The sequence below is a fragment of the Camellia sinensis genome, chromosome 11 (genome assembly GCF_055761805.1).
Source record: "Camellia sinensis isolate YWXY chromosome 11, ASM5576180v1, whole genome shotgun sequence".
Lineage (NCBI taxonomy): Eukaryota > Viridiplantae > Streptophyta > Magnoliopsida > Ericales > Theaceae > Camellia > Camellia sinensis.
This window is the reverse complement of record NC_138971.1, coordinates 88,486,505-88,498,572: the sequence shown is the minus strand read 5'-3', so window position 1 is coordinate 88,498,572 and position 12,068 is coordinate 88,486,505.

The window sequence follows — 12,068 nt, the reverse complement described above, 5'->3', positions numbered from 1 at the left end:
TTAGCATACCTACCTTGTAATGCCATGTTTAGGCCCTGACATGCCTTAGGTTGTAAACCGTTGTTCGAGCCTGTTTTAGGTCTAGTTTTGTGAAGCTTGTGTGCTTATTTTGCCATGATTAAGGTCTGTCCATGGTTGTTTGGGTCGGCCATGGCACGCATTATAGGCTCCCTTTGCATTTTGGCTTGTTGGCCTCAAGTGTGTGAGTATGTAGCATGCACTACTTGCTTTATTCTAATGATTTGGCATCATTTATAGCATAATTTCAGTCCCTTTGACATGCTTGTATGCTTGCTTTGGACACCTCTTTGAAGCTTCGGAAGCTTGTCTTGCATGCTCCATGTTTTGGTCATTGTGCATGCTTTCGATGTTAAGCCATTTAGATGACATCTAGGTGTCCCTCGGGTGTTGTTTAGGTCTGCACTAAACCTATTTTAAGTCCTCTTAGCCTTGTGAGGCTCGGTTGATTTAGTCTTGGTTTAAGCCTCTTGGCTTGCCTTGGGTTTTTGGCTTTGTTTGCATGCTTTGTTTGTCTTGTTTAATTGGCTTAGTACCCTTTGTAACATGATTTTCAATGCTTACATTGCATGCCATTACTCCATGCTTAGCCTCTTTTAAATGTGCTTGAAAGTTGCCCTTGTTTGCTTAAGTATAGGCCCATTAACATTGTGCATGTGTGTAAGTGTGTTGGGTCCCTTTTCTTAAGTTTTTCGCCACTGTTTTGGGCCTAATTAGAGCTGCTCATATCAAGCTCAAGTCTCCCCCTTGTTTGTTTGCATGTTTGCCTCGCATACTTGCTTGCATAATCGCATGAATGCGTCGCATTGCCATGTTGCATCCTTAGCTCACATGCCTAGGATTGCATTCCACTTGCATGCATGCTTGGCCTCTTGAAATGTTTGTGATAGAGGTTGAGTCTCTTTGGTTTGTTGGTTTGCATTACATTTGACATCAAAATGTGCCCACTTGGTCTCTTGGGCCATCATGCATGGAAATGCGCGATTGATGGTCCGAGAACCAAAGAGCATGTTCCTTTGAGTCATTACCATGATAAGGGACATGATTGGTGCATACATTGCTTGAATTGTAGTGCCATGCTTTGCCTTGCCCTCTGTTGCTGTCAATTGCAGATTCTGCAGGAGCTTTCTGCCGACCGGCAGTGTCCAGTGCCGACCGGCAATCAATCAGCAGCCGATGGCTTCATAAATGGCCGATGACCACATACCACTGCCGGTGGCAGTCCTACTCAGCCGGTGGTGTTTCCCAGTATCCAGAGAAGCAATCCTGAGGTTTTGGCAGCCTCTAGAGGAGTACAGCAAGGAAAACAGAGGCAGCCTATGCATGGCGGTGCACTTCCGAGCAAGACCCGAGCACGCATTGCATTGAGCCCTCTCCCCGAGGCGGTTTACTGTTTTTCCTAGCTTAGTTAGTTTGTTAACTAATTAGGCAATTTGTAATAATTAATTAGCTTGTAGGTTAATTATCTGTAATGTTTATTCGGTTCCTCCAAGCGAGGGCGAATCTGTAATAAGTGTGGGTGAGTGTGTGTGCATGTCTTCCAATCCCCACATCTTTCTTCCCTTTTACTTACCTGCTTTGATGGTTAGTAATAGGACATGTTTAAATTAGCATATCTTATGCTATGCATGCGTGCATTCATGCATTTGTATTGCATGCACCGGGCTCGGTACATCATGCTAACTGCATTTGTATTTCAATTCCAAATTGAACACGTGCATCAATTAACTGCATTTCACATGCCATGCTTAGGTTAGCCGAGCCTATTCTAAGTACATCTTGTATGTGTAGCATTAGTCAATGTGACATGAACTTGGACCATGCATGTTTGCTAACTCGTTTATTGTTTTGGCACGGAGTACTATGTAAGTATTTTCCTGCTTTAGCATATCGCATGCGTGTGAGTGCTATCATGACGGTATGATTACCATGCGGCTAGATGTTTATGTGATAAACTGTTTGAATGCCTGCGGGTGAAGGTTGGATTGCCTGAGTTGGAATAGCTCATCGAAATCCATGTTTTAGCCTACTTACGAGTAGCAAATTCCAAAATGTTTTTCAAAACAAACGGATATGCAATGCTTATTTCCAAATTAGGCGATTTAGTCTATACTTGTGTGCTGTGCGCATAACATAGTAAATGCTAGGCTAATAATTGGAATAAGAACACATAACGTTTTCAAAAACGGATATCACGGTTAGTAGAGGCCGATCTTCGGATCAGGCGAGAGGGGGTGCTCATAGCTGACCTTCCCCAATCGTACCCAAGCTCCCGAGCCAAGGCAACTTTGGCAATGGCGGACACGTGGCGTTTGGCATCGAGTCAGGGTTTCCTAAATTCTCCCATTTTCAAAATATTTAGGTGGTGACTCTGTATCTGGCAAATCAGTCCATGTTTGGCACTTCTTTCAAAAATCTTTTTTCTCAAAACGATTTGCCGGATTTGGACTCTTTGGTTCAGATTAGGAACCGTGACACAAATCGAGTCCGAACTGTAGCGAGGGCCCCACGCGGGCGCGTCTACAGCATTGCAAATGGGTTTGATTAAAGGGGCAGCTGTTGGTTCTATTGGTATGAAGATAACCCACTTGCAATTTGCTGATGACACAATATTGTTGTGTGAAGTTGACTGGGAAGAGGTAGTCACAATAAAAAGGATCTTAAGATGTTTTGAAATTCTGTCCGGGCTCAAGATTAACTACCACAAGAATGTAGTCTGTGGGGTTGGGATAAATGAAGAGTCTCTTGAAGACCTTGCTGCTAAACTGAATTGTTTGCATCAAAAATTGCCACTCAAATATTTGGGTTTACCTTTGGGAGCTAATCCAAGGAGAAGAAGGACTTGGCAACCAATGCTTGACAAATGTAAACAAAGGTTGGCTTCTTGGAAAAGGAGATTCCTTTCATTTGCAGGTAGGTTGACGTTAATTAAGTCTGTGTTATCTTCTTTACCGGTTTATTACTTATCTTTGTTTAAGATGCCAGAAGGGGTTGCAAATGAGTTTGAGAAAATTCAGTCTATATTCTTATGGGGTGGTGATGAACTTGGGAGGAAAATTCACTTGGTTAAATGGGGAGAGATCACTCAAAGTAAAAGTCAAGGAGGTTTAGGAATTAGAAGGGTGAGATTATGGAATAATTGTCTTTTGTTGAAATGGTGGTGGAGATTTGGTGTTGAAGATAATGCACTTTGGAAACAAGTGATATGCTGCAAATACCCTGAGGTTGGTAGAGGTTGGTGGCCTTTACCAGTCGAAAATTTCAAGCTGTCCATGATCTGGAGAGATATTACGGGTGTTGTTGGCGTGTGCCCTCAGCTGGTGAATTTTTTCAAGCAAAACATAGTGCTGGACATTGGTGATGGAAGGAGAACAATGTTCTGGATTGACACTTGGATTGGGAATATCTGTTTAAAAGATGAATTTCCCATACTTTTCTCTGTGTCTCTAGACAAATCTGAGTCTGTGGCAGGGGTGAGGAACAGGGGTATGGGTTTTCAAGAATGGAAGCTTAATTTCAGAAGAGCCTTATTTCAGTGGGAAGTGGAAGAGTTGGGGAGGCTGAATTTGTTATTGTTTAATGCTCTAGTGCTTAGGTTTGGTAGGATGGACAGCATCAGATGGAAGGCAAATAAATTTGGGTTCTACACTGTTGACTTTGCTTATAGCTAGAATGTTTTACCTTCTAAGGTTATTAGCACAGTAATTGGGTTCATTTGGAAGAATGTGGCTCCACCAAGGGTTCAATTTTTTGGATGGTTATCATGGAAAGGGAGGATTAAGACATCTTGCTTTCTTCAAAGGCTTGGTGTTCTCAGTAGAGGGTCTAATGTGAATTGTATATTCTGTAATAATGATTTGGAATCTATTAACCATGTGCTGCTGTTTTGCCCCTTTACTTGGAGAATTTGGTCAAAAATTTTGGATTGGTAGGGTGTTAAATGGGCAATACCTAGCTCTATAGGCAACCTTTTTCTCTGGTGGGTTGGTACAAAATTCAAAAAAAAGGAAATGGTGCTTTGGAATATTATTCCGTTGGCAGTACTTTGGTCTATTTGGAAGCAACGTAATGACAGTATTTTTAATGGATCTCTGGTGGACTTTGAAGAGTTATGTGATGCTATCAAAATCAGGATTGCGTTATGGTTCAGATCTTCTTCCCCCTCTCTTTATTTCTCTGTCAATGATATAGTGTATAACTTGCAGCAAGTGAGGTTCTGTCTCTAGGACAGAGTTGGGTGATTTAGTTGTGTATGCTAGGTGATTTAGTTGATTTGCCACTGCTATTGAAGAGTAGGATTTGCCAATGCTGGGGTTAGCTGGGAGGTGAATAGGTATGTCAGTTGGTCTGAAATTCTGCTAGTGTGTGGAATGAGGTTCTGCTGCTGGCATCAAGTTTACTGGCTATAAGGTCTGTCAAGGTGCCATTCTGTTTATACTGGATTGAATGGTATATTAGTTGGTTTGAAATTCTACTGGGGTGTGGAATAAGGTTCTGCTACTGTTGGGAGGTGCATAGGTATGTCAGTTGGTCTGAAATTCTGCTGGTGTGTGGAATAAGGTTCTGCTGCTAGCATCCGATTTACTAGCTATATGGTCTTGGAGTTGGTTTTTGCACTGGTTTGTCTTGTGTCAGAAGCAGTGGTGGTTGTTGCCAACCCTTGAGGTTCTGTTTTGTTTATCTTTTGAACAAGTAGTGCAGACCCTTGTAAATCATGAGCTTTTGTTATCTGCAGCTCTTGGTGCTGTTGTCTTGGTGCTGGTTTGGTATGGCAATCTGAGGGCCTTAGTTCTTGGTGTTGTTGTCTTCATTCTGTTATCTGCAGCTCTTGAGTTACAATCTCAAACCCTTGAGGTTCTGATATGGTTGCCTTTTGATCAAGTAGTGCAGACCCTTGTCTTGGTGTTGGTTTGGCATGGCAATCTGAGGGCCTTAGTTCTTGGTGCTGCAGCTCTTGAGTTACAATCTGAGGGCCTTAGTTCATCTCATCTGGATGGTGCTGTTTTTGTTTTTAGTTCATCTCCTTCAGTTGGTGTTTTTTCTCTCTTTTCCTGTTGGTTTCTCACCAACTTTTCGGTGGTGCTAGCAAATGATTGGGTATCCTCCTTAGTGCCAACCTAGTTGGGATTGAGGGGGGTATTTTGATGCTTTTTGCACTTCCTTTCTTTATTGATGTTTTTCCATATGTAATGTATGTTTTCTCATCAATAAAGTTCTTTTTGCTGATCAAAAATAAATAAATAAAACACATACAACACAAATATTGCACAAATAGACCCTATTTGTTCCCCTTTCTAATAGTTTTTAATGAAATTGGCAATATGTTTTAACTAATAGCTCTAATAATTTTCTTGTTGTATAATAGGATAGTTATGATTTATTTTATTTTTTTGGTCAACTCAGTTGAATGACAAATTCTGATAAGAGAGTATTTGTAATTTTCAGAACCACATAAAGCAATCTATGTATTAAGCAAACCTCAGGGAATGCATTTGTAATTGTTTGAGCCGAGTACAAAAATTGTATATTTGGTAGTAACTATATACAGATTGTATCTATATTATTTGTATGGGGGATTTTAAATGTTGATCAGGGGATTTTGACCAAATCAATAAATACAGACATGTGGAAAGACATGTGGATTGGAAAAAGTTAATAAATGCTGATCAGAGGATTTTGACCAAATCAATAAATGTTGAGTGTTTTTTTTTTAAATAAAAAATTTAAAAAATTCAAATTGGGATATTGAAACTCCCACAGGCTTTGGGGGTTAAAACCCCCTTTTGCTTAATATATAATATAGATATATATAGATATAGATAGATAGATGTAGATATAGATAATATAATATAGATAGTATAATATAGATAGATAGATGTGTTGAAATTTTCAAAGAATTTTGTTTATGCTGGTCTTTAATGCATTAAAATTTAATTATGAGGGGGTTTTGACCAAATCTCCCAAAAGGCATGGGAATTGGGAGAAATTAATAAATGCTGAGTTTTTTTTTTTTTTTTTAAACAAAAAATTTGAAAATTAGGATTGGGATATTGGAGCTCTCATAAGGCTTGTGGGTTAAAAACTCCATTTTCCTTATATAATACTAGCATATCACCCGTGCTATGCACGAATTGTGTTTATAATTATCTATATATGTGAATTGTGATTTTTAAATATTTTTTTTAATGTCTTCTTTTTTTCCTTTTTTATATTATATTAAAGTTTAATATTTTGATAATAATCATATGTGTTGGATTTTTCACGAAATTTTTTTCATGTTTGTTCTTAATGAATTAAAGTGTTATTATGAGGGATAATAATCATATGTGTTGGGATTTTTCAAGGAATTCATGTGTTGGATTTCAAATAATTTTTTTTATGCTTGTTCTTAATGCATTAAAGTGTTATTATGAGGGTAAGACTTGGGAGTTGGGAGAAGTTAATAAATGTTAAATTTTTTTGTTTTTAAAAATCAAAAAATCAAGAAATTTAGATTGGGAGATTGGAGCTCCCACAAGGCTTGAGGTTAAAAACCCCCTTTTACTTAATATATAGTATAGATATAGGTAATATATAGATAGGTTTGTTGAAGAGTTCACTTTCTCCTTCATAAACTTCTCAGAAAAGCAAAGACATTACTTAAAATTCCAGTTTTGCCCTTGTAACATAAAACAAAAACATTATCAAAATAAACTCAAAATGCATCTCTCTCATTCTAATCACTACCTAGCATTACACTCTCTACTTTGAACCACCATTCCGTGTGTCCTCCATCCCCAAACCACTGGCTCCACTACCTCCCCCATAGTTCCAAAACAACCAATATGCATTTTTTTATTGTTCAACAAAACCAAACCATAAACTAACAGTCATGCTACACTCACCTCCACCAACACCAAATGCCTTTCAAACCACACGAAACAGAATGCAATAAATGCAAAAAAATCACCACCACAATCGAACACAATTGCCACCACAGCTCACCCAAGTCACCATGGTCTTTGAAACCTGCAACAAACCCTAACAAACACTCAAATCCACAAACACAAACCAAACCTAATAAACACCCAAATCCACAAACGCAAGCATAGAATTGAGAGTTCAAACTTACTATTAAGACCCCTAAATTCATGTAACACAACACCCAAATCAAGAGAGAGATAGAAAGAGACAAAAATTGACAATTTCATGGTAATAGGGCATGGGCATCAATGCGACCACCTACCAACCCCATTCTTTACAACCATTCATTTCACTGTCTAATCACCTATCCTACTGCTATGCACCACCAGTCCAACCTTGATGACTTCTACAACCACTAATAGAACTTAATAGCTACAAATGATGGGTCTGAGTTCCAACTTTGATGACTTCTACAACCACCAATAGAACTTAGTCGCTACAAATGATGGGTCTAAGTTCGTGAATGATGGGGATGAGATGTTGCAATAGCGAGGGTCATTGCAGGGAAAATTGTTGGTGGATTTTGGGTTGTCTCATAGGTATTTGGGGCTTAGAAGGGTGAGATTATAGAGGTGGATGGCATGGAGGATTGAGGAGCCATGACATGGTAGGAATGGTGGTGGAGGGAATGCATCGGCCATGTGGGAGGGACTACGATACGACAATTCCATGGAAGGGCTGAGGATTGTTGCGGGTTATCTAGTGAACATGGGGTGGAGAGATGTTGTAATAAAGGCTTAGGGATGTTGTTGTCGCCAGGATTGAAACAAACTAAGTTGAGCCGATTAATAAGTTGTTCAATCTTGGCTTAAAAACTTAATAAAGTTCAAAATATGTTTAAACTTAGCTTGTTTACAAAACGACCTGATCTCGAACGAGTTTTTAATGAGTCAAACACGAGTTGTGCTCGAGTAACTTTATTTTTTTATAGTTTATATAAACTTATCAACCATTGTATTAAGTTGTTTAAACTTGGTTTGAAAACTTTAGTGATGATAAAATTATATTCAAATTTGACTTGTTTACATAATAAGCAGATTTCAAATAAGTTTTTAGTCGAATGCGAGTTGAGCTTGTGTAATTTGATTCGTTTAACGATCCTAATTGTCACATTAAGAGAGAGTATTGAAAAGAACAAGAAGAAGAGAAAGGTTGTAAATGTGTGGTATATAATTGGGTATTATGGTAGATTTACCCTTACATTGGACGATGTTAACTGACAAGAGAGGTCAATGTGCTTTCAGGAAAAAAAAAAAAAAAAAAAAGGAGAGGGGGGGAGGGGGTTAAGTATGGTTTTTGAGTTATACAACAGGCTAGTGTAATTTACCATCAAAAATTGAGTGAGACCAACTTTTTGTGATTACAAAAATTTACTAAATTTTGTAAATTGTATACAACTTTTTGAAAACAAAACTAGACAACAAACAAATTTTTCTTTACAATTTTTAAAATTCTATAAATATACCTAGAAAACTGTACATATAAACATTACTAAACGACTGCCAAGTGATCATGGCTTAGCCAATTTGGATTTGTGTTTCTTTTTTTTACTGTATCCTTTTTCACGTTTCTTCGTTTTGTTTTGTTTTGTTTTCTTTCTTTTTTGTTTTGGTCATAATTCAATCAACGTTTTACCAGCCAGGACTAGACCTGTGCCTGCCTCATAAATCTGCTTCAAGCATGATTAAAAATAAACCTAACAACAAATCACACTGAAAGCAGTTCTGGATTTCAATACAAAGCTAGAATAGAATTCAAAACTTCGGTAAAAGAGCTATTTATTTAGGCATTCACTTTGTGAGGGGGACTAACTATCCTCCTTGGACAGCCTTGGCCATGCCAAATGCAGCTGCAGTTGCAACCACTTCGATCAACGCTGTTTGCAGAGCACTCTTGATGGGTTTATTTCTAGTAAACACTGTTGGAAAATAGACTTTTAGTGGCGTTTAAAAAACGCCGCTATAAGTGTCAAAAACGCCGCAAATTCCTTTTGCAACATTTAACACCAAACGCCGAGGATGCAGCCGTCACTATAGCTTTGTGGCATTTTAAAAACGTCATGATATTAGTATAGGCGGCGTTTTTACGTTTTTAAAAACGCCGCCAAATGTCCTAAATAACAGTACCATGACATCACTGTGATATTTAGCGACATTTTTAAAACGCCATCGTATCTTTTTAAAAACAGATGACCGTTAGATTTAGGGTTTAAGCGGCGTTTTGAAAAACGCCGTGATATCCTTTTTCATTTATTTTTTTTTTGAAATTGTGCTAACTTTAAACCCATCAAGAAGTATTCAGAGATTCTGAAACAATTTTCAAACTACTCTGCAAAAGAAAAACATTATTATAAATGCTTATAGTATGGTAATTTTAAAGAACTAAGTTGAACAGAAGCTAGTGTAAAAACAAAATTGTTGGAGTTCCTACTAATACATCCAAATCCACAATTCATGTAGTCAAGTAGTCTAAGAGAATACAGCAATGAAAACTTTCCATAAAAACCAATCTGCCTTTTGAAGCGATGCTCATCACGTGCAACCATTCCACGCATGCCAGCCTGAATAGAAACAGCAGAGAAGCACAATTCTTTATAAGCTTTCCTAGCAAGATGCATACAAAAATCTCTCTGAATTCTCAGACAAGAAGCCTCTCCTAATGTTCTCGTAAACTTGCCGAGCAAGTTGTCCTGTAATCAGCACAAGGAAAAAATCATTGAGTCATATACTTTCAAGACCTCAGCAATGAGCTAATTAAAGAAGTTCATGAACAGGAGTGAAAAAAGATGGTAGTCTCTTCTATGGCTTGGACAGGAGTGAAAAAAGCCCCACAAAATATCCTTCAAACTTTAATCAGCATTCTTTTATTAGCCAATGACCATTACTTTTATTAAGCCCCGCAAAAATCACCATTTACTTTTATTATCTACAAAATAACATGCATGCACCTAATTCCAACCCATGAAAAGTAACTGTAACATTTACATAGTCCATAGAGAAAAGTACCTGTAACATTTGCCTATAGGCAGCAGTTTCATTTGTGCCCAAACAAATCCCTTTGGCTGAGTATGCTTTTAAATTTTATAAAATATATAATATTAAAAAAAAAACTATATTTGGCTGAGTATGCTTTCTAGCATGTCTCACTCTATCACCACTAAAATTAGATGACCAAAACTATTAACAACTAGCAAAATCCTTCCTTTTATTGGGCTTGGCATATACAGACTTGGATCTGCAATATGGTAAGGAAATCATAATTGCCCAGTGACATAATCTTACATTCTGCACTTTTGGTGCCTAAAAACTACCAATCAATGTTTACTAAAAATGGAGCTTTCATATATCTTTGCAAAGAAGTCAGAGAGAGAGAGAGAGAGAGAGAGAGAGTTCTACCTGCCAACGAGAAATAGGTAATTTTATGCTTAAATGGGATAGACCTCCATTAGCCTTCCCAAGATTGCCCTCACTATTTTCAAAATCAATGGGATTTACTTTATGAGGCATAGTCGAGGACCCAATCTCACCAGCCTTAGTTATCTGCTTGACATTTGAACTTGAAAAAACATAAGTTCTAGCAGAGGAAAACCAGTAGCAACATATTCACAAATATATCAGAAAGTTCACCTGCTTGAAGTAACCTAAAGATATGTAGCCCCACATGTCCCTATCAAAATCAATTAAGATGTTAAACTGGATAATTGCATGGAAAAATTTTGCCATATAGTCATGAGTTTCGATTTGCATAACATGTTCAAATTGTATTAAATTAGATCAGGTAAATATGCATGAATATGCTTGCATCATAAGCCCTCTGTAAGTTTCATTCACAAATCATTCTGTTTTTAAAACGATTTTTAGAACAGTGGTTCAAATTATCACATTGATAATCTAGAGCAGCAACTAACTTGCAGAACATGGTTAAACTATGAAAGCATTAGCTAGAAGATAATGACCCGAATTCCGAATTTTCAAGGAACACATATAAGTGATGTCCTCTATCACAGTTTAATATGGATGAATTAATTGTTAGATAAAAACAATAAGGAGCAAGCACGGGATAAAAATTCGAAAGAAAGTTCACTAATGAGTAACTAATAGGTAATAAAGACTACCGACTTCTCTAGCTTTGTACATAGAGTAGCCGTGTAGTGGATGGTAGGTCTTTACGAGCCAACAGATAGCATATCAAAAGGATCCATCAAAATGTGGTTACTGATAAGAGAGTAATAATTCATGTTAACATACAATAACACTTTTAGACAGTTCCATGAATTAATTACAGTGCAAAGGCAACATATGAACCCAGATAGCCAAACATTTGCCTAGTAGAATAGACAATGAAATGAAGAAATTTTGAAACTCATACATCAAGAAAAGGCTCATTGCACAAGCAAACTGCCCAATCCCATTCATCAGATGTACAAAAAAACATAGCAAACTGCCAAATCCCATTCATTATCATGAAATGCAAATTTTTAAAATTTAGTATCTTTCCATCAAAAGATTGAAAGTCGGAGCTAATCATGTAAAATTCAACAGTTCATAAATCACTGACCAAAATCCCCATCATAAAAAATAAAAATAAAATAAAAAACACTCCAAAACTTCTAACAATAGAACAGGTTCATAGCAAGCAATCCTCTCACTGTCTAATTCTATGTAAGACTTGCTCTTAAACAACTATTTCTGAACTCTAAACTAAAGTCCACCTTGAACTCCATTTTATCTCTACCATTATAATTGACAGTGCAAGACAAACCCCTCACACACTTTTAGCAGAGTTTCATCCATCCTTCACCTTTTTTTTTATTCAAAAGCTGCTATCAGTTACATAACATCATACTTAGCATTTGCAAGGAATTTTGAGAAATTTGATGAGGGTCACAGGAAACTAATGTTGTATGAAACCATGAGATTTCCAACATCTGAAATAAGAAATGGTGTTCCAGCAAGCAATCATATCAGTTACTAGTATTGAAAGTTCTTCAACTTAAATACACCTCATATGCTAAGTTGCATTTATAACAACTTCATGAAGAATCAGAAACTAACTTACACATCAAATCTTGTTAACTGATTACCACT